Source organism: Pseudochaenichthys georgianus, chromosome 11 (genome assembly GCF_902827115.2).
Source record: "Pseudochaenichthys georgianus chromosome 11, fPseGeo1.2, whole genome shotgun sequence".
Lineage (NCBI taxonomy): Eukaryota > Metazoa > Chordata > Actinopteri > Perciformes > Channichthyidae > Pseudochaenichthys > Pseudochaenichthys georgianus.
In genome coordinates this window covers 9,730,830-9,755,476 of record NC_047513.1, presented here as the reverse complement: position 1 = coordinate 9,755,476, position 24,647 = coordinate 9,730,830, and the positions used below count along the sequence as shown (strand labels likewise).

Genomic DNA, 24,647 nt, shown 5'->3' with positions numbered 1-24,647 from the left:
ATTGAAATAAAATCCTGTTAAGTCCCATCCCTTACACGATCATCATCCAGCAGTGACCTGCAATCATCTAAGCTGGATCCCTCAAAGCAAACAGAAAGAGAGAGCAGTCCCTGGAGCAACAGCTGACAGAAGCATCAAAGACAACACACGCAACAAGACATCAGAGGCACATCCTGAACAAGGACAAAGGTAGAGAAAAGCAAAAAGTGGTGAATTACTGAGAGAGCTTTCCCTTCAGAAGCAGGAACATGATGAGTGCGAGTGCACGAGAAACACATATATGAGAACAGGATGTTCTGATTCCGGGGTTCAGGAGTCCACAGGGACTATTTCCTGAATCACAGCAACCTAAATAGCCCCGTCCCCTCTGCTGCCCCCGACAGCCTGGCTTCACATCGACGTGCCCCCCCCACTGACAAACAGCTGAACTTCCACCGGCTTTCAAACGCAAAGATTGGATTCATCCAATGTATGAAATAAACATAATAAATCCAGTACTCACATTCAGGTGTAAGACACGGGCTGGGCGATTAGAAAACACACTCGCTAATGATTCAACACCAATTGAACAGCCAATACAAACTAGGGCTGCTCAATAATCGTATTTTAAATTACGATGTTGGCTTGCAACGATTAGGAAAACAACATAATAGAAATAAAACGATTATTTATTCATTTTTAAAAACGTACATTTTTATTTGTATTGGTTTTTCAGTTGAATTATACTTAAAGTTCATTAAAAACATACTTTTCACATTTTTTGTTTCAAGAAATGGATGTTTTCAAAGTAAATGGATAATCGTTTTTAATAATCGGGATATCAATTATTGACCCAAATAATCGAGATGATGTTTTCCATAATCGAGCAGGCCCAATACAAATACACAGAGCTAATAAAAACTCCAGATAATTACATTGATAGAGAGAAATAGATACATAGTAAACTTGAGATTACTATATTAAATGATGAGTGCATTCCTCTTCCTAAACAGGAAGTGAGGGCGAGTGTTGGACCGTTGTATTGCCTGTTTCTTTTATTCTGGGCCACACAATGAGGTAACACTATGACAACACTGTGCTACAGGAAGCCAAAGTAATGGTGTTTTATTATGACTGTTATTAGAGGATATTCCTGGCTGGGCATGTGGGTCAAACCCAATATAATAAGACATGAACAAACAACCTATATTTACGCCTCAGAACGTTTCCTGTTTAAAAAATTGCAATACGATGGAAAGATAAATATTAATCACAAAGGGGAATTGAAAGCCCACACACTAAGAAATAATTAAGCCCTTTATTATAACTTCATCATTAAAGTCCTGCCTGTCTCCTATATTAGGGTTGCACACTTTGTGAAAGTAAAATGATGATTGAGAAAGATATAACCATCATGGCATGCTTTTTAAAGAGGATCTGAACCAGACGCTGTATTTGATTTAGTCTATAGTAAAGGGCTTGTAGGCAGAGCTTATCTATGCAGCGCTACAATACTTCTTCCATTTGAACACATATTTAGCCTTTAACAACCATTGTGCTTCCTGCCATTTGAATAATGCACTCCTCCATGCTGTGATTTGGCAGGAACCAGGATTCATTGTGCAGGCCTACTCTATACGCGTGCATTGTTTCTGGTTGACATGCCGCTGTGTTCTGCTGTGCTGTGTCCTGCTGAGCCCGGCCTGTGTGTCTCGCTGCGACTGCTTCACACATGTATGGATTTGACTTGCTGCTGCCTGCCTGCGGACACTTTCTGCACAATACTACGGCACACTAGTGTACGACGTGCGGGATGTACAAGGAGCACAATGCAGCTGATCACCACCATACGTACTGATGAACTCATTGCGATTACTTCGACTGACATTGCAATTGTGCTATTGGAAATCACCATTTTAGAAAGGTTATTCAAAATATCATTGGAAAAATAAAATAAAGTGTGAATTTTAAAGAACTGTAACAAACTAATCATTTGTTTGGAAGTCAGTACAACACCATTTGTAGTCCAGGACTTCTCTGCAACACAAATATTGCCTTTACAAAATATTGCACTTGAACGGTTTGGAAAGAAAATGTAATAAGTGTGCTTCCCTTTCCTATAGTCTTGACACTTGAGTATTTTCAATTTATGCAACATTAATATTTAACTTTTTACTCCACCTGCTATTTGATGACTTCACTTACTTCCGACTGCCATTATCTGAGTAATTGTTCCACTGATAGACATGTTTCCTAATATTCATATGCAACTCGTTTGCGTGGAGAGTGGGTCGTTTGTTTCTTTTTTCACAAATGTATGTGACACGGCTGTCCATCATCAGCACACCCTGAATCTGCTGCTCTCTACATCAGTTCAGAGGAACTGCAGTGATCCCAAAGAATACTCTAGAGATGTCCCGATCCGATCACGTGATCGGGGATCGGAGCCGATCACGTGATTTTCAAAAGATCGGGAGAAAAAAATCGGGGATCGGGATTTTTATTTTATTTATTTTTTATAAAATATTTTTATTTTATTTCATGTTACAAAACAAAAATGACCATGTTGACGTCTTAAAGTCATCCTGAGGCCTTAGTTTTGGTTAAAAATTACACAACATCATATATGTGTTGCTTCTATTGGGCTTGTTTTCATAGACCTGGTTGCTTATTTCTCTCAAAGAGTGGGCGCAGTGTCTACTAGTAGCAGTAAGCTAACGAGAGGCTACGTTCAGCTGGTGACTCGGGAGTCGGGACAGAGAAAATGTCAGGAGTTTGGAAGTATTATAAAATTGAAAGCGAAGGCAGTGTAACAGCCAGATGCAATGATTGCAAGGCGGAGGTTCCGCGTGGTGGAAAGAACAGAGCTACGTTCAACACGACCAATCTAATACGCCACCTGAGAAACAAACATCAACAACAACACGACGAGTACACAGCGGCCACTCAGGTAACGGCACTGAAACAACCGACACTTTCAGAGACTTTCAAAAGGAAAGAGAAACTGCCCCAGAACAGTGAAAAGGCCAACACAATAACAGCCAAGATAGCTGAATTCATCGCGTTGGTTGACCAGCTGTTATCGGTTACCTTTTTCTCTTAATGCATTGCATAAAGATCGGATCTGGAAAAATCGGTATCTGCAGATTGTCAAAATCAAATGATTGGAATCGGATCGGGAGCAAAAAAAGGTGATCGGGACATCCCTACTCTACATGGGTTACTTAAGCACCGCGTGTTGGAAAACCTAAATGCATGATATGAGTAATGCTTCAGAGTGATTCAAACATCCACAGACGTGATGCCAGTCTGTCCACTCGCTGCCATATTGAGCATCATCCATGAGGAACCTGACGACCCATCGGTCAGGAAGCGCACATGGAGCAGATAACCCCGGGTTACCGAGCGACTGGATATGTGTGAACGCTTTCTGGAGGAGAACGAGCCTTGAGATCTTTGTGCCGCTTCAGAGTGCCGTAGAGATAATGGAAATCTGATGTGATGCACACCTACCGCCAAAGAAAGGAAAGAAACACACATTGAATCTCTGGAAGACGATTTCAGGGTCGCCATCAGACGATTCCAAGTCAATCTTTTGTTATACCGCTACCATGTTTGTACATGTTTATATGTTGTGGCTAGGAGATAATATTTATAATATTAAACTATCTTTGAAAGTCCTGCAAAGATATTATCATATCACTTTATCATTTCACAACCTTATGTCGCTATTTGATCATTATTAGGACACAAAATAAGCAATTTGAGAAATCATCTATTAGCAAACATCCGGTGCTTCCAGGGTCTCAAATGCTACTTTTCCCTTTTCAATAAATCTAAAGGTCATTTATTTGGACTGTTGGTCAACAAGTAGATATATGTTCTACAGCAAACATTCATCAACCAAAAATGACAGTGACAAGGTTATCGATACTGAACAACAATCGTTCGCTGCAGCCATAAAAGAGTCTCGGAGATTGATTATTTAAAGCCTGATTATGCATACATGTGTCATTCCATGTTGTGTATTGATACTGCTACGAGCCTGTCTGGCTCTCCCTTGCAGGGTGAAGCCCCCCAACAGAATGCAGCATCCCCCCCAATTACACATGCACACTATTGCTCCCCCCTCCCTTCCTCCCTGCCTCTGTGGCAGTGCGTGGGCTTAAGGCTCTCTATCGGCACTGCATTGAAAAAGAGATAAAGCATTAAATATAAGACGTTTGTTTTTGTTGTTTTGTTATTGTCAGTCAATCCAAGTAGCTGGCGTACATTTGTACATCGTCTGTGTTGTGTTTTAATATGAATCTCCTCTCTTTCCTCAACCCTTCTCATCTGTATTCCCTCCCTCCGTCTCTGAAGCATGCTGGGAAATGTGCCAGTGCATAAGGGCATGCAGCAGCAGTATGGCTCTGTATTCTAATATGGTCTGCGGCAAGCTGCTGTGAACCCTGCCCATAAAGGTCAACGCACTGCCCTGTTCACCCCCGGCGGACACACTGATGCATGGTGGTCAGATATAAAACTGCTTTGAAAATATGTAATCCATTAATGCAGCCTAGTTTCCAGATGACAGTGTGGAGTATTATGGGATGCCCGAGCTTCCATTACCTCTCATCAGAACCACAATACATAATGTCGTAACGATTTCTTTCAGCCGCAGTTGAGTAATCCGGTGTTTGGTGGCTTGAAGCATCGTGACAGAGTTGAACTTAACATATTACATATGATCAAATACAAAAAGGGCACACTGAGGTCTGGGTTTAGGGTGATTTTTATATTTTAAAATAAGATTTAAGAATGAACGAAACCTACTATGAAACAATGCTAAATCAACCACTATCCTTTCCTGATGAATAATGCAAGTAAAGTGTCTCTATATAGACTACGAGTAAGCGATACGAACTTCATTACAGAGCAACTGTTGTGGCAAAGCAAGAAGCTCATAAGACGTTGTTTTAAAGAGAGGACATTATGCTCACTCGGGTTCAGTTTTGTATTCCATGTCTCTACGCTTTAATGTTCTTATACTGCAGCACCCGTTTCTTATTACTAATGAATACATCATTGACTTTCACTGCATCTTCATTTACACCGATTTTAACTCATTGTTGATCTTATTTATTTTTCTCTTTTTTGCTGCTGATTCCGATGTGACCTTGAGTGCCATGAAAGCAGAAAGCGATATGTGTAACGATGATTCATATTATTTGTTGGAAGTATACTGTACACAGATATTATGTAGTGTACCTTATTACAGACATATGCACATGTCGAGTCTCCAAATCCTTTCAATAAGTTAAACCCAAACAGGTGTAGATCTTTTACTAAAGTATGTGACATGCACTTGAGTTTAATAAGATATTGTGTTACTAATGTCTAATTCATTGATTTGTTGATCTACAGAAAATTGGCAATAAAGAAGTACAATGTTTTGTTTACTGCAAATGCTGTTGTGGATTTGTAAGGAATACAGTGCATCGATACATCAGCTGGTTCATTGTGATGTTCACGTTGGAGACCTGTGCGTCTGTGGAACGACGGTCACCATCATCGACATTGGATCATTTTGAAGCTGCGTTGGATCGATCTGGGGAGTCCTTGGGTTTGGGAACACCCGACAACAAGCCCTGAAGATGATGACTCATTCTTCCAAAGGCATCTCCACAGTGCAATGTGATTCCTTCGAGTGTACTTGAACTCTCAGGACTAGAACGCCCTCGACAAAAAGAAACGCTTAGTTGTTACATCATGGTACCCATGAACACAACTTCAGATTCTTCCATTTGCATTATTAAACCTGTAACGTAGCAACGAGCATAGCAACGTGGGACAGTTTGATGAATTCCCTTGTCTCTAGTCCAACTGGGTTATTTCTACATCTCCCAACGTAACATCCTGTCCCAGTTCCAGAAGACAGACACCATTAAGAAAACATTATCTAACATCAAGGGACTAAGTGACAGTATTTCATGTGACCCGAGAAGGAGACAAACACAAAGGGAGATGTTTTTACAGGACTTGTCCAAACCAAAACAGCAGAGGCTGGAATAGCCTGTCCTTCAATACCTTAATGGCTGCTACATCGCCATTTCAATAACACAACGACATCATCTTCTGTTAAACCCTGCTGGAAAACACATGGCTTTCTAAAATGACTTCATCACGGGTTTCTCAAAGCCAAACTACTTTTACAGGATAAATATTACATCTGGAAAGTAAAATCAATATGGTGTGTTTAAGTATTTAGTCCGTTCATCATTTATTGCCATTTCTTCATTCCGACTCTTCCTCCAACCCAACACAAATACAAATAAATAGGACATGGTTGTGATTCTGCTAAAAGCAGATATAAAAAAGGTACATAGGAGTACTGGCAACAATACAAAACCTCAGACTTGAGCGTGAGTGACGCCACGGGGAATTCTTCCTCACCTGAAACAATGTTACACTGCAATACAATCTAAATCAGTACATGACCCACACGGGCAGAAATAATGTGCAAACGTGTTCAAAATAAAAGTTAAATGATGTTATGCACCTATGCAAATATGAGGAATAAAGGTGTGTACACATCAATAATGGAGAATTGAATCTATGCAAGCGATATGTAAATGTTATGGATTCATGCACTCACGTTTATTATACCGTATGCTCTCCTCATAACTGTGAAGCGGATAGTTACAGCCACTGTGAATGTCGACAACAATTGTGAGATGTCACACAGATGTATTTGCTGTTGGTCCGCCTGCGAAGAAACTCTGAATATGTCTTTCAAAGATTATTAACTGTATAATTAGCCAATCTGATCTAAGCGATAATTATTCGGCTTCACACGGAAACAGCGGTGTAATTTTTCTTATGGTGACAGCTGGAGAAGGCGTAAATAAAACCTAATTATTCTGCTGTTATGTATGTGCAGCAGTGGGATGTGGAAGGTGGTTAATCTGGCCTGGAGGGGGGGGGGGGGGGCTAACAGAGCTGCACCTCGCTCACAGCCAAACGTGAGGTGTTGGTCCAGCTTTTTCAGCCCTCGACGCGCCACTCGTTCACAACTCCAGGCCTGAGAGCGATGACTAACGCTGGGTAAATACTTTGGGTTTGATCAGAGGCACTTGGTGGCTGTTCTGCTGTGACAGTGACACTGGCAAGCAGAATAGTCGAAACAAGTCAACAAACAATGTTTGTGAAAACAGCCCCTTCTGCCAAGAGTCTTCCCAGGAAAAGGAAATGACAGAGAAGTTGTTGGATAATATCAGACAGACATGGACATCATTTAGGAGTAACGCCGTGTGTGTGTGTGTGTGTGTGTGTGTGTGTGTGTGTGTGTGTGTGTGTGTGTGTGTGTGTGTGTGTGTGTGTGTGTGTGTGTGTGTGTGTGTGTGTGTGTGTGTGTGTGTGTGTGTGTGTGTGTGTGTGTGTGTGTGTGTTAGCTTTGGATTAAATGAGCTATTACTACAAGTACTACTGCAGGCTACTATTGATATTGGATTCAACACTGCCTTGTGTTTGCCACTAAATGCAAGGTCTAATTAAATATAGCATCAAGACACTGTGTTGAAGAAAAATAAAAAAAAGTTTGACAAAAGTCATACACTATCCTAAATCATTTTAACAAGGTAGATATCTAAGATAAACCAACAAATGTAATCGGTTATGAAACTTAAAAAAGTAAATGTCCCAATATTGCATTAATAGATTAATAAGGGCATAGAAAGTCCTATCCGTCTTCTCATTTGTTTGCTTATTCATAAATATATAAGACTGACTCCAGATGTTGGAGTAATGGTGTGTGTTTTACTATCATTGGTTGGCTGAATTCCTGGTTATACATGTCGTTGTGGCTTTTAAGTTGATTTATTTGAGGCTATTTATTAGAGACACATTTCACTTATTTATTTAAGTCCTACATTTCTTCCAATATCACAACTCTAGAGAAAACAAATTGGAGGCAGGATATAGCAACAAATAAATAAACAAATACATTCTGGGAGAGGATGTGGCTGTTGTGGAGGACTACAAGCACCTGGGAGGGCACTTAGACAATGGGCTGAACTGGAGGATCAACACTGACGCTGCGTACAAGAAGGGGACGAGCCGACTCTATTTTCTGAGGGAGCTGAGATCCGTCCACGTGTGCAGCAAGATGCTGGAGATCTTCTCCCAGTCTGTTGTGGCCAGTGCACTCTTCTTTGCTGCGGTCTGCTGGGGGGGGGGGGGGGGGGGGACACAAACAGACAGGTTTATCTGGACAGTCAGATAAACCCCCCCCCCCCCCCCCCCATCTCCACCTGCAGCTGGACAGACAGATAATCCCACCCCCCCCTCTCCACCTGCAGCTGGACAGACAGATAACCCCACCCCCCATCTCCACCTGCAGCTGGACAGACAGATAACCCCACCCCCCATCTCCACCTGCAGCTGGACAGACAGATAAACCCCCCCCCCCCCCCCATCTCCACCTGCAGCTGGACAGACAGATAAACCCCCCCCCCCCCATATCTACCTGCAGCTGGACAGACAGATAACCCCCCCCCCCATATCTACCTGCAGCTGGACAGACAGATAACAACCCCCCCCCCCATCTCCACCTGCAGCTGGACAGACAGATAACCCCCCCATCTCCACCTGGACAGACAGATAAACCCCCCCCCCCCCCCCATCTCCACCTGGACAGACAGATAACCCCACCCCCCATCTCCACCTGCAGCTGGACAGACAGATAAACCCCCCCCCCATCTCCACCTGCAGCTGGACAGACAGATAACCCCTCCCCCCCCCATCTCCACCTGCAGCTGGACAGACAGATAACCCCACCCCCCCATCTCCACCTGCAGCTGGACAGACAGATAACCCCACCCCCCATCTCCACCTGCAGCTGGACAGACAGATAACCCCACCCCCCCTCTCCACCTGCAGCTGGACAGTCAGATAACCCCCCTCATCTCCACCTGCAGCTGGACAGACAGATAACCCCACCCCCATCTCCACCTGCACAGACAGACAGATAACCCCACCCCCCCTCTCCACCTGGACAGACAGATAAACCCCCCCCCCCATCTCCACCTGGAGCTGGACAGACAGATAACCCCACCCCCCATCTCCACCTGGACAGTCAGCGGAGCTCCTTCTCCAACAGGCTGCTGACCCTCCGCTGTCACAAGGACCGATACAAGAACACATTCCTGCCCACTGCAATAACTCTGTACAACACATCACCTCTGGCTGGAAGAGAACTCTCTGCTGCATAGCTTCTCTTGGAATAAAATCACACTGCACATTTATATAATCTGTTCTATATTTAAATATTCCATCGGTCATATATTTATGTATACATAATACCTTGTTAATTCAACATGTATATTTGCTACTTTCTTGTTTATTTCTAGTCTTTGAATTTGTACAATGCCATGTCTTTTTTATGCTGCTACAACTCAAACATTTCCCAAATCAATAAAGTACCATCTTATATATGTTGGTTTAAATGTACTACTTTATATTCAATTTTATATAGAAACATGGATTATGTTTTTATCACAATGTTGCTGTAAAGTGCTTATAGATCAAATAACCTGACAGTAAATGATATTAAACAAATAAAAGTACATTATCGCATTGATGAAATATAATATTATAACATGACTCTAATGGCCTGCTGATAGACCAAGGTGTACTAAAGCTATATATGTTCTCATTTCCCCAAACCAAAAAATATGTCAATACGTTTTTTAGACTACGTATAAAAAAAAAGAAGTATATGACTTATATAAATAACTAATACATGCAAAGCTTCATGGAGGCTTCATATGGTGTATAATACTACTACAGAATGAAGCTCATTGTGGGTTTAAGTGTGTGTGCTTTTACTGTTATGAGCACAATAAGTAGCTTGATAGATATCTTAAGCGGATTGGATCGGTACGACATCTATACCTCTTGTCAGTTTAATAATACTTGGCTAGTGATTATAAAGACGGAAAATTAATCATTTGATATGTATAAGTAAGTCATCTGATAAATGAGGTTGACTGTCCACCCCTTTCGTGGAAATGTACTAGCTGATACCAATACATTTCATGATTCTACATGCCAAATTGATATCTTGTTAATAAAATAAATAAATATGTCACGACAATACTTGCTGTGAAAGACTATTTATTTTCTGGGTTGTTGCATAAAACTACATTTAACAGGAAAGCATTTGAACCATAATAATAATGTTATAATTGATCTTTTCCCAATTCTCATTCCGACTGAAGAGAGATTTACCTTGACGGAACTATGCTCCAATAACAGTAGGTGTTACTTTTATTCAGGCAGGCATGACTAACATCTCATTTGAACTATTTCTGCTTCCCCGACTGATTTGATTTTCACGCAGTAGAATGACCAGGGAAAAACAGGGTGCTGCGAAGCCAGGGGAACATCTCAGTTTGACAAATGTTCCTCCCGCCAGGCGCCATGGCTCAGGAATGATGGTACAGACACATTTCAGAATGTTGACAACGACTTGGTACTAGAGATGTCCCGATCCGATCACGGGATCGGGATTTGTTATCAGTTACCTTTTTTTTCTCTTAATGCATTGCATAAAGATTGGATCGGGAAAAATCGGTATCGGCAGATTGTCAAAATCAAATGATCGGAATCGGATCGGGAGCAAAAAAAGGTGATCGGGACATCCCTACTTGGTACCAAAGTATCAGTAATCATAGACGCCCATATTTACTATAATGGAGACATTTTGTCTTCCTAAACAATATACATCCACATATTCTAAAGCTGTGGGATATATTTCTATATAAACGGCTAGTTTCCATTAAGCAGGAGGGTCATTTTAATTACTAGAGTTACTTCAACTCCAGGCAGTGAAAATCTATGTTCTACTTAGTCTATGCATAAGACATGTGGTTGACTCCAAATAGCTTGCTGTCCAGCCATGCAGGCTCTGAATTGGTTCTGTATAATTGTCCATATTCCCAGCTGACATGGTAACAAACAGGTCAGCCATGGCACCATGGAAAACCACCAATACAATATGTCCACTAGATGACAAATGGGTTAAAGATATAGTTATTGAATGCCTATCATGTCACTCTTTAAATAAGGTACTTTTAAGAGAGCATCCTCTTAAAGACTCACAGCTGTTGGATCTGGCTTTGTCCGCCCCTGTAAAAAGACACATTACATTCCTCTCACATCAACAATGCAGTGGGGGAGTTCCGGGAAGAGGAGTCATTGTACAATACAAACACAAATGTGTCTGTTCCTCAAGGTTGTTTGTGTTTTGTTCGAATATTGTCAGTTTGTACCCACGTCCCCGGCGATGACGTGAGCACCTGAGTCTCTCTCAAGCTGCCGGTAAAACCCCACAACATCCGTGGGGCCGTCATGGCCGTTTGTCTACGTACACAGCCCGTTTGAAGCTCGTTCTCTCGGGTGCACTGAAAGCCTGACCACCACCGATCAGATTAATCACCGCTGACTCATAAAACAACCATGATGGATGGCCGAGCTGCAGACGATACACCTCCTCTACCACATCGGGAATGGGGCCCGGCAACCGTAAGTGGAGTCACCAATCATGCAACAATGGACCTTTACTTTAGGTATTCGACTACACTGCCTTTAAAGACACCTAAAGGAGGTACATTTCACCCAAAATAAACACCAGCGTCGGATCCCTTGATGGGGAACAACCCCCATCTGATACTCACTCTTACACAATCCACCTGTGATGTGCAACGCCTTTGTCCTCAACTTGTACCTTCTTCCACTTCAGTCAGTGATTCCCTGCTTTTTCCCACAATGCTTTACTACAGCCCCCAGAGAGTGGGCGTGAACCTGTTCATTTCACTCAAAGGTAGGCGTTCACAGAAACAGCTTGAAAGTGTGATCGTACAGCTGTGGAGTTACAAGCATCTATAATCGCAGCGATGCCCTTCACTCAAACGCAGCACGTCCTGTGGCTGCACTGCAGTCTGGCGTATCGAAGCTACTGTGGGAGGACCGAGTGGCCCCTCTTCCCCTTTTGGAGAGGATTTCTCACCCGCGTGTTCATGTGAAATGTTGGTGGTGAAAGAGCTGCTTTTAGATTTAGAGAAATGCACGTAGAAATCCTGCATTAATGTTTGATGAGGAGTTCAATAAATCAGAGGATATCAATCCGTAACAACCCCGAAAACCGATTAAGTCATCCATCAAGACAAAGTGAAAAGTATGAATTGGTTTCAGTCTCTTTTGTGCAGATTTGCTGCCTTTTTCTGTTTCATATCACTGCAAGTTAGAAATAAAGGTTTCTGGCTGTTGATTGAACAATTTAAAAAAGCAATTTGAAGAGCTTTTTTAAGCATTTTCCAAATGTTTCGGACTTAATAACGTCTACATGTATCACAAACTAAGTACCTACATCAATCAATTATATAAAAATGTCATCTATATTTCTGGTTCATCTCAATATTTTTGAGTTTTGTTTTCTCCTTGTGGGACAAAACAAGTAGAATCCAGACATTACCCAGGCCTTTTTGGAATGTGAGAGGGCTATTTTTTGTTTTTACAGATTTTAAAGTGTTTCCCGGCTGGATTTTAATGTTAAAATTTCAATTAGTCACTTTGCTGCAAGTGAGACATCACACCAGAATGTTTTATGTTGCCAAACGGGCTGATACTGTACGTGTTTGTATTATGGAGGATGGGAAGCACTTCCTCACTTTAGTAATCTGATGAGGCAGGTGTGTGCAGCTCTAAAAACCCTGGTTAAAACACATCCTCAACCACACATGTCCCTGCAACTGTATGCAAGGTGATATCATCCACAAACACGCACCTACACAGACGCCTACCTGCACGCATGCATGCCCAAACACACACACAGTAAGTTAGATAAGGCTAGCCTGAGCACCTGTAAGCCCATGAGGATGCAGTGCAGAGGGGAGCAGTTACTTTGCAGTGTGTCTCTGCATTAGCATTCATGAGGCAATTATGCTCACATTGCAGCCAGTCATGGCACTCATCTGTGCGTGTCTGTTTGTGCAAGTGTGTGATCCATCTTTTACTTCATGACTCTAATGGAGCAACACAAACATATGAATGCAAAATTACAACCACCCATTGTTTTAAGCTGCTATGTGACTACATGTATGGTTGATGCTGCATTCATGGGATCACAGTGAGACAAAAAAGGGAGGGTTTTGTTGCATTATGCCGAGGCGTAACTGTATTGTACGCATGTATGGCTGCAGATGAGACAGCCTCATGATAATAAAACCTGTTTCTTGTCTAACACACTGCAGCACCACAACACCGAAGAAATGAAGGCAGCGAAACCTGTTTTTTCTTTTAAGCAGGGGCTCCACAGAGAGGATGCTGATCCTATAGATGCGGCACCCGTCACCATATTCCCCCTTTTGAAAGAAACAAAACGGTGTCTCGTATGAAGTGAACTAAAATCCAGAGGAGACAACCGTTTTTCCCACCTCAATAAATCAATGGAGGCTCAACAATAAAGCGCAAACATTGCAGTGCCACACATGCGCCCTGGCAGTGAAAATGTGGCATCATTGATGCCTTTTAAGTTACCATTATCAGTCAGCTACGACAATAAAAAGCATGGTGTCGACTGTGGCTGTAAATACGACACTCACAGACCCCCTTTTTCCCCCGAAACAAATGACTGTTTGAAGTTACGCACGGTTAAAAACATGATATCACTTCAATGTATACGTCTCTCTTCAACAAGCAGAGCACAGAAAGGTTGTTTTACCTGCTTTCTTCTTCGCCGTCTTCGCTATTGTGAGTCCTGGTTTGTGAAAGGAAATGTGTCACCTACATTTTTCATTGTAATTCCCAGGACTGGAAGAGGAAAATTGATTAGCCGCAGTGAAGCCTCGCTCACCGTTCCCCTCCAGGACAAAAAAATAACACAAAGATAGCGTATAAAACCGGTGAGAGGACGTTTTTCAAAAAAATATCTTTCGAGAATAGTCACGTTATTTCAGTTTTATCGTTGCGGTGAATGTCTGTGATGCTCAAAGGCTCCACGTTGATGTTGCTCCCTCCGCCTCTCCGACAGAAACTGCTCGCACAGGTCCGCTATGCTCCGTGGCCAAGTCATTGATTGGACAATATGGCACTAGCCCACGTTCGCATTCCTCAAGTACTGGAAATTATCAACCAATCCTGGACCAGGAGAGTTTAAGTCGTCCGGCCGTTCTGATTGGCTGAGTCGCGCTCGAAACCGTTGGTAATTTCCGATACACCTGTTACTTCTGACAGTCAGTGTAAATATTAATGCGCTGACCGTAAGTGCAGCTAAATATTAATGCACAGAACAAAACATGTTCGTCTTTATTGTTTGCTAAGTAACTTTATTGCTGATATTGCACATCGTTTCATATGTGATTGAACATATGTTTTTAGAATATATTTCATTTGGAGTCTTGTTAAAAACACCCAACTGTCTTGCTATGCAAACCCGGTGGTTTAGCTACTGTAGCTAGGGCTACACGTCATCTTGTATAACTTTTTTTGTTCAGTTTGATGTTCAATTTGTTAGATATAAGAATTTGGGAAATATTTTCAATACGTTGTTTTAATAATTGAATAAGTACGTTTTTTAGCAGGAGACCTGAAAGCAGCAAAAAGACAAAACTGAGTCTTTAATTTATCGGAAGATATAACGTTATGGCTACAGCTATATGCTAATTTAAAAAATTAAATAGTCCCTGTGAAAAACTGGGTATAAAAGGGATACTTTTTCTGGAAAAGAAAATACTGTATGTGTTGTTTGTTGTTGTAATTAGCGTATAAGCAGGGGTGGATCTAGAAAAATATTCATGGGGTGGCAAGAGGGTGGCAGGAGATTTTGAGGGGTGGCATCCCCTGGCAGAAGTATATGCTGATTTAATCACAGTCATATCAATCAATGTTAACTTGGAAAGCCACAATATTTATATTTTAACTCAATAACATTAGGTGACATTATTGTGGCACATCAGTAAAGTCTTAAATAGAGATAAGGTGGCAGACATAATTGAATGAATTTTAACTGAAAAATAACTGAATGAGTTTGTTTCACTCTTAGACCAGCAGGGGTACCAAATATATGCAGACTGCTGCAATAAGTACATTAATTAACTGTCTCATCGATGTTTGTCTGAATTAATATGATAATATTAACAATCATATTATTCCTACCAGCTGTCAATCACTGTTATGATTCACATATTCAGTGTTATTATTAAATAAACTATATTTTTTGGAGGAGTTAATGATGAATATTCCTCAAGATGCTTGCTCACCCTCATATATCAAAATTCAAAAGAATCAAAAGAACAGTTCAGCACCCAACAAATTCATTGCAAACAGTTACAACCTTGACTTTACATCAGAAAGAACAAACATTAAAGAAGTGACTAACTGCCTCAGTTAGGGTTAAAAAAACATATACATCGCTGCAGTTATCATCCAGTGGAAAGTCCTTATCTACTGGCCTAGATAAATCAAATTGGTTACTTTTTTAGGCTGGGCAGTGTAGTTTTACACACCGTCTTATTTGACTTTCTCAGGACTTAAAATAGTTTTTTGGGGGCAAACCCCCTCAAAGAAAAAAAAATATTTACACACGTAAGGTCATCATCTTAACAGTTGTCTATGCTCATCGAGTCATCCGTGAGCAGAGGATCAAGTTGCCATGCCTATAATAGCTGAATGCGGCGATTACCATCTTGTTCAGCAAAATGCCTCACAAACGTATTAAGATCTAAAGCTTTAGTGCGTTTTGATTCAATGCTGAGTACAGCCAAACTTGACCTACCTCATTCCTTCCGTCTACTTGGGTCCGAATCATAGACTGTATATATATATATATGAAATGCTTTTCCCGTTCAAATGAAATCGCCGCCAATCACATTTCCACGCTCGCGTCTTGTGCTTCATTCACTTGTACTCGGACATTAGGGATTTCCTCTCATAAATGTCCGATGAGCCACAACTTTTATTTCAAAACAAAGCTGCCACCTGGGGTGGCAGCTGGGGTGGCAAGGCTATTTTTTAGGGTGGCAGTTGCCACCCCATGCCGCCCCGGTAGATCCGCCCCTGCATATAAGAGAGTAATGTAGGCCTATAAAGCCATAAAATATGCAGCAACTTATGATTTCCCAGGCCCACCACTCCCCATTGTAACATGTAATCATATATTATGGTAATTGCCATTCCAAGTTTAATACCAGACTAATAAAGGTGTGTGAACTCTCTTATGTGAATACATAGGAGTTTAATATGAGTTTAGGTGAGGTTGCCCTCCCCCTTCCTCCCGGCTCAGAGCTGTTCAATGGCTGCTTGATGAATGGGAGGAAAGAGGGAGGGTGGAGGATGCAGTAGCGCCAAGTGATAATGCGGTGTCATCAGTTACCTTGACAACCGCAGCCTGTGCATCTAACGTGTTAATTATGATTTGAAAAAAGAATTGCCAGGAAATTAGCAGAGGCTTGTTCCCTGTTCTTGGCTTGGCCTCTGTGGCTCCGGCCTTTTGCCTCCATCACTCACTGCTGACTTAACACCAAGAGAGAAAATCTAACATGCAAATCTCTACGGCGCTCTGCCTCAAGCCCTGGCTTATATTCCTCAGCAATGAATAGGTACTGATGCAAAAGCTTCCGTCTTAACCCTGCAAAAGCAACATTGGCTGCAGCATGAGATGAATGCATTTTTGGTTGATGTTTAAGCATCAGCATGCCTCTCGCTTTTATAATATGCACACACACGTCCGTGGAAAATCACAGAAGTACCTCACAGGTCAGCAGGCAGTAAATAAAGCAGAGATTCATGTCAATGCATGTCAGTGTTTCAGCCTCTTCAATGCAGATTGCAATGCCACGCTGCTGCCAAACGTTTGGAGTGAATAGGAAGTCCTTAACAAAGCTTCATCTTTAAATTAGTGTGTGTGTTCAGTTGTGTCTAACATTTATTGTTAAATCCAGAAGGACAGATTTATTTCAGTCAGTGTTTTTAACATTTGGAGCTTGTGTGTTGGTTTTGAGAGTTGTGAGAACTAACCTCTTAAAACATGACAACGGTTCCTATCTGGCGACCTTGCAATTGATTCACTTTGAGCTTTTTACTTATTCATGTTAATGCAAATTAATTCTTTATGTAAAGGCATGATGTTTCCCAGAGTTTCTCTTATGGTTGAATAAGTCCAACCTGGGGCGTAGCATGGTTTTTAGATATACTGTGGTCATGCATAAAGTAGCACGGTACTTACAGTTTCTCATGATAAAAATTACATTTTCTCAGAAATCTTTTTTCATTATTAATGCAACGAAATAGGGATGAACGAAATAGTCCTATACAGTAAGTTGATCCCTTTTTATTATCTTTATGTTATTAATTGAATCAAACACCCAATTTTACTCAGTTACTCTCGAAAATAAGCACATTACAACTTATAAGTTGATCTAGTTACTCATTATTATCCTGGCAAACTATTTAAACACAATATATAATTCCTAAAATTGGAAGTTAAACATGGTGGCAAGTTGCAAAAACCTCCACATCTCCCAAAATACCAGAGACGTGACCTCAGTGTCTTCAGCGGTTGTTGCTTTGCCCTGAATGCCTGTTGTCCTGCCCAAAAAATGTCATCATGGTGCGTACATTTTGCGTCCTTTGGCCTTTGTTTTTAAAGGTAATTCAAACTGAATACTTGCGCTTTTTGGAATGAAAATCATATAGCAAACTATGAACCTTCTGAAATATCTAATACTGAACAACTTACAGTTTAAACCATGTACAAAGTTACATTTTCAGCCTGAAAAGCTGATTGACCCCAGTGTTAACAGGTCAAAACGCCACCGTAGCTTATCGGATAGCTTTTTTTCTCGATCTCCTCAAGCTAAAATCTTCATTTATCGTCCATTTTCATGCAGATGAATATTTCATTCCATGACTGTGGGTTTCAGTGCAAAGAGTTCCACTGACCTGAGTTCAGCACAAACACTGTGGAGGAACCGCAGATGGAGAATCTACATGTTGGTCTCTGCAGAAATAGCCAGAGGAGTTTGGCGCACTTCTACCTAACCGTTTGCCAGCTGTTCCCTCCATAACAAACTCTGGTAATCCTTTGAAATCTCATAGTAATATCTCAGCAGCAGAAATACATAACAGATTACAGGAGAGGATTGACGTGAATTTCACTGTAGAAGTGACAAGTCCCTGCCGGTGTATTATAGCTTGCCCACAGTGCCTTTTCATAACAAGAGCTTCAAGTATCAATAGATCAATATCTTCACTAAACTTGCAATCAATGCACAGCAGGGGATCAATTCTGTGCAACACACTGAATTAAACATGGTGGGGGGTTTCCGTGTGTGTGTGTGTGTGTGTGTGTGTGTGTGTGTGTGTGTGTGTGTGTGTGTGTGTGTGTGTGTGTGTGTGTGTACTGTGTTCAGACCTGATGAGCTGCACATAAGGTTTGATTTTAAACAATTTAAAAAAAAAACATTTCAACAGATTTGGTTTCAGTTGTCAGCATTAATGATTTATGGCTTTTTATGAATAATTAATGACTAGGCTTTCACTGGTCACATTCTTTAAAAGGGACTTTATTTTCACCCAGTGATTTTATCGTAACAAGGCGGGTTCCCAAACCCCAGAGTGACCGGGAAAGCTTACATTTTAAAACATCTATAAATCTTTAAGGAAGAAAACAACGCAGCTGGTTGAGGAAAAATTACTCTAAAGAGTTTATTCATAAATGCATTTTGTTTACCTAAAGGAGTAAACGTAATAGTAACTGATCCTTAGAAGACTGTTTTTGAAACTATGAAGAGCTATTGTCATAATTGCTTGATGTAGTGCAGGCATATTGGAAGAAAATATGTTTGCTCAGATATTTATGACCAAATACCTCAGATCTTGCTACAAAATGGTATGGTTGACTATTGGTGCTTTCATAATATATTTACAAAATGAGATTGTTGCTAAATAATCATCAGTAAAGTGGATCAAAAGACTTGTTAGGTAAAGACATTACACCACTTTACATACTGTTACGGTGTGTGTTGGAAGCAGGACCCAAATGCAGATATAAACTGAAAAACTCCTTTATTTCAAGGCTAGAATATAACAAAGACAAAACAGAACACTCACCGACGAACTAGTCATGACACAAGACGAACCGACAAAGACAGACAGAAAAACCAGAACTTAAAGAGCCTGTGACACCATCCCAACAACTGTTGTGCAATGAAATATTGGGCTACTAGTAATCTCGAACCGTCAGTTTAAAAAAGAAAAAGCGATACCGTTCCGTTAAATATCAATAATTTCTAACATCGCGGGGAAATTCCTCATTTTGAAGTTTTGGGGGAAGCCGGAAGTGACGTCAATGCGGGAACGCTTCGAGAGCCAAACACGGACAAAGTGTGTTGTGTCATGCGTAGAAATGGTGAATTACTGAGTTTAGGCACGTTAATAACGTTTTAATGAAGTTGACTATATTCATATTTGTCAGTGCTTTCATGTCAATTCGGCGACATAAACATAAATGATCGTGGTGAAGATGATGATTACATTAGGATTACAAATCGGGAGTGAGAGCTGCTGAATTTCCTCCCGTCGGATGTGATATAAAAACAAATCGATTATTTTTGTGGTTATAAACTCAAGTGGATGAAACTACATTTATTAGTGCTTTCATGTCAATTCGGCGAACATATGATACATTAAATGATGAGTGAGGATGATGATTAAAAATCGTTTGTTTGAGCCGGTCTGCATTTACTGATGAGAAAACAAACCGATGCTTTTTGTAGTTGTAGTAGTACACCAACGTGGATTAAACGTGTGGTTTTTTACCACAATGTTGGGGAAATTAATGGATAAAATGCACGGATTATTATTATTATTCCCACTCCGATCGGGACACTAGGTCCACCGTTTCCCCGCAGCGAGGCTCCCCCCGTTGACAGTTTACGTGGGCTGGGTGCAGTGGCGGACTGGCCATCGGGACGAATCCCGATGGGCCGGTACCGAAGTGGGCCGGTCGGATAAGTAACTAGCACATCCCCCATAGGCGGCGCGTGAGGCTCAGGTTTGAGAAGGCTAAATAACTTCTTTTACCTGACGCTGCCCGCCTCCGGCGTCTATAGAAAAGAGATCCACTCAGTGTGCGGAGTTTAAATCTCTCAAGTCATATTACAGGATAAAGGAAATACAGTTTAAACTGCCGTATGCAGAGAAGACGCCGACGTGTCGCACTTATCATTCATATTACATCATCAATCAGATCATCGATCATATAATATCATAATATATCATATATTTCCTTATCTGAGTCAGCTTCTCCAGCCTCATCTGGCCGTGCAACACTCACAGTGTCACAGACTGGATGCAGAAGTATTATTTAACACATTATGTTGACGAAACACTCGAGACAAATGTAATTAAAGTCAGATCCACTCGTGTCTTAGACGTGAACGCGCTCTCAGCTGGAGAGAGAAACCATGGCTTGATTTACGGAGTTGATAACCAGCGTCGTAGGACTGCTTAGCGAGATCTCGTTTGTTAGTTTGTTGTTAGTTTGTTTGTTACTCAAACATATCCAGGGTCTGTTGAACTGGCTTCGTAGTACAGGGCACAGGTGGCTAGCAGCGCTAATGTCAAAGACACAGACATTATACATTATATTTGTATTTTACATCCCCCGCTCCCCCCGTTGACAATTTACTAGCGTTACCGAAGTGGGCCGGTCGAGAGTCCCGGGATGATTTTTAGTCCCAGTCCACCACTGGCTACATGACCATATGATCGCCCATATTGACGCACCTCATTCCTAAACTTCTAACAGATACAACATAAACCGATCCTTCAGCCTCATGAGCTCTCAGACACGTTCAACATTAACCTGTCTGAGCTTGCTGCTGTGTGCGCCGTCGTGCGTTTACATCTGACTGTATATATATAAAGGTTTACATGCAGATGCTGGGATCCTGGACGGTGCAGCTGGAGCGCTGTGCCCGCAATGACGTCACCCATCATTTGGCGGGACTTGAAGAATCCGCGAGAAGATCCAGAAAATTGTCAACATTGAAGGCAGATTAATGGTTATCAAAGTACAAATATCCAAAATCAGTTCAGTAACGGTTTTCAAGGGGACCATATGTACTCAAATTGATGGGTTTGGATGATGGGGGAAAACCGTGTCACAGGCTCTTTAAATACACACAAGACTAATCACACAAACAAGACACAGGTGAGGAGGGAGGAGAAAACACAGGGGCCACAGGTGAACACAATCGGGTAATCAGACACACCAGGAAAACTAACGACAGGGAACCACAGACAGATCTAAACAAGACACAACGCAGACAGAAAACCAAAGACAGATCTAGACAAGACAAAACACCATAAAGACAGATCGTGACACATACAGCCTGGGAAACCAGGAAAAACAAAACCTATGCAATATTACCGCATTCAAAATCCAGCCATATACAGTATTTACAATGTCTTTTGAGATATTAGTTTTTTTTTTAAAAAGGGAGACATTAAATCACAAATACAGCTACAAAAAACGTGATAAATTACCATTACATGAATTACTTTATTGGAGAGGGCTAAGATACAATATTTTTGGCAATGTGCATTAAAAAACATTTTAATGTTTAGTTTAACATAATAATACTTTTTGGTGCCCTTGTTGAATGCAGTTATATGAATTTTGGAACGTTTCATATTGCTGTATAGCCTGTATTAAAAAAGACATGTTTTTTCTATTCTGTTATAATTATTTGTGCTTTTTTTATATCCTTCTGCACTCAGATCCCTATGCTAAATAGATATTGATTTAAATCTGATTACTTGATTAAATAAAGGTTACTTAGATTATAAAATGCCTGCGTTTAGAGTTTAGTGAACCCTGTATGATAATTGCAGTCCAATCATAAAAAACAGCAAATTCTGGTTTATTCATGAACTTAACATGAATGGAAATATAACTTGTATCAAGTCTTTGTTTCAAAGCAGGTTATCAGCACAAAATACCAAATGTACCAGTCCCAGGTACAGGTGTCATGTTGAGCTCCAGTTCATATTGTCATCAGTGAAAAACTGCTTGAAAAATATGTTTCTGTGGAAGCTGAAGAAAAAAACCTCAACAGAGAGAGATTTCCTTTTCCAGAGCAGAATTAGAGCATGTGGAGGAGGAAGATATGGCCGAGCAGATATGATTCAGAGGGGGCAGCGTGATGTGAGGTACTTGTAGAATAAATGAACCTTTAATGATCCCCTTGGGGATTCAGTGCGCCCGTCAGAGGAGGATGAGGAGGGACTCCACTTTCTGATTAGGCGAGGAAGGTACATCTCGGAGGTCTCATGCAGCTGACAATGCGCCGTTAGTGGACACTAGATTTGTTTTCTGTGGCCTTTCTCACACCCTCCCCCTCTCCACTGCAAGCATCACCCCAACTCCCTCCTCTGGACAGGAAATCAGAGGTTCTGCACTCAATATGGTCATTGTTGGTGACAATGATCAGTCTAAAGCAGGGGTGGGCAATTATTTTTCCTAGGGGGCCAAATGAGCAACTGAAAATATTTTGGAGGGCCGGGCCAAAATGCCGAACTCAATTATGCATAATATACATTTTATTTCTATATAAAAAGCAGTAAATGGCATTGTTTTGACCGCTGGTTAGAGTGTATGTTATTATTTGGCAATTAAAAGGTGAGGTTAGCTTTCAAAAATATCATTTATTCAAATAGAATTTCCAAAATGATAAACATTTTCAGTCACATTAATAAATAAGGGCATTTTGAGTTTCATATACTATTGAAACAAGGATTTTCTTAGCTTTCTAAAGACATCACATCATCTTTGTAGCCAAAATAAACAAGACATATCACTGAACTGTGTAACTGTGTAAAGAAAAGTGTCCCAGTTTTGTAGCCTTTTTGACTTTACATGCCTATATTAAACATTTAATGTTTTCAGACCTGCACAAAAAAAAAAAAAAAGATCAAGTGTCCCATTTCACTTGTTATATTTCCACATTTTAGTGTTCTTCAGTTCTTTTTTTTCATTCAGTGTGAGAAATCCAGTCTCTGTTGAGCTTTAACAAGTCCATCAAAGTCAGGTTGAATGTCTGAGGTGGAGATGCGAAGCACAGCTGACAGATGTTCATCAGTGAGAGAGGATCTGTACCTGGATTTGGTAAACTTCATGACTGAGAATGTCTGTTCACATGTATAGGTGGATCCAAAGAGAACCAACATCTTCTGAGCATGTCTCCTCATGTTTGGAAAGTTCTCCTCCTTGAGAGCAGAGTAGAACTCTAGCAGTGATGCTGACTTAAAGTGCTCTTTCAGTAGTGAATCAGACTGCAGGTCAATGAGTTCAAGCTGAACCTCAGTGGGTGCACTCTCAACACTGCAGGTAAAGGGAGAGGAAACCAGCTGCATTTCATCCTCAACCTTTTTGAAATCTTGAAAACGCCTTGAAAATTCATCATGCAGTGCTCCTAACATGGATGAGTACCTGTGCCGGTGATCAGCTGATGGTTTGACTTCTTTCAGGGTTTTCATGTGTTCGAGATTGTTGCTGCCTAGTTGCCTTGAAATTAATTGCAACTTTGTCATGAAGGCTTTCACATGGCTCTGCATTTCATGAGCAAAAAGGCCCTTGCCCTGCAGTTGTGTGTTCAGTGCATTCATCATTGCAGTCACATCAACAGCACATGTTAAATCTGCCATCCAGTCCTTATCAGACAGCTCTGGGATGGTTTTGCCTTTCATCTCACAAAACTCTTTTATCTCTGATTTCAGAACCCAAAACCTTTTTAGCACTTTGCCCAGGCTGAGCCATCTGACAGCTGTGTGGTACCTGACATCCCCATGTTCGCTCTCTTGCTCCTCCAACAGTGAAACAAACTGCCTGTGCTTTAATGCTCGCGCTCTGATGAAATTAACTGTTGTAGTAACAACATCATCAACCACATGGCTAAGTTTTAGCACTGACTTGTACAACGCTTGCTGATGAATAATACAATGTATAAACACCCATTTCTGCTCTGCGTTGAGTTCACTCACTTTATCTTGCATTCTTTTCAAAAGCCCAACATTTTTCCCTGTCACATTCGGACATCGTTTACCTCGGTGAACAGATCACTCCCCGTTGTGGTTCCTTTCATTGGCCACATTGCTGCCAGCTCCTCCGTAAGCTTGAAGTCGCGCGTTATCCCCCGGAGAAATATGAGCAGCTGGGCTGTGTCACGGACGTCACAGCTCTCATCCAAAACCAAAGAAAAAAAGTCGAAGCTTCCCACTTCACTTTGCAGCTGAAACTCCAGATTCTCTGCGATGTCCTCCACCCTTCTCGTCACGGTGCGGCGGGACAGCGGGATGTTTTCAAACGCTTCTTTTTTCTCTGGCCATAGCAGTGCTGCAGACTCGACCATGCACTCTTTTCTGCATGCAGCTTTGTAAAACAGCCTTGTTGTTTTTCTAGCTTTGCTAGTAAATCCGTTGATGTCCGCGCTCGTTCGGCATCAGTCAAGTTTTTGTATTTCGCGGCATGTTTCGTCTCGTAATGCCGTTTCAAATTGTACTCTTTAAACACGGCGACATGCTCCCCACAAACCAAACACACAGGTGTACCCTTGACTTCAGTAAAG

At 41.3% G+C, this 24,647-nt stretch overlaps 1 protein-coding gene across 2 annotated transcripts in view; it reads right to left on the bottom strand.

The window, feature by feature from the left end:
• The window catches only part of LOC117455411 (protein shisa-7-like), a 37,604-nt gene extending 23,528 nt beyond the window's left edge, over positions 1-14,076 (bottom strand). For both annotated transcript variants that reach the window (XM_034094925.1, XM_034094926.1), the window contains exon 1: positions 13,742-14,076. The gene's annotated coding sequence lies outside the window, so the exon portion shown is untranslated. The remainder of the gene's footprint in view (positions 1-13,741) is intronic.
• Between the last annotated feature and the right edge of the window lie 10,571 nt (positions 14,077-24,647).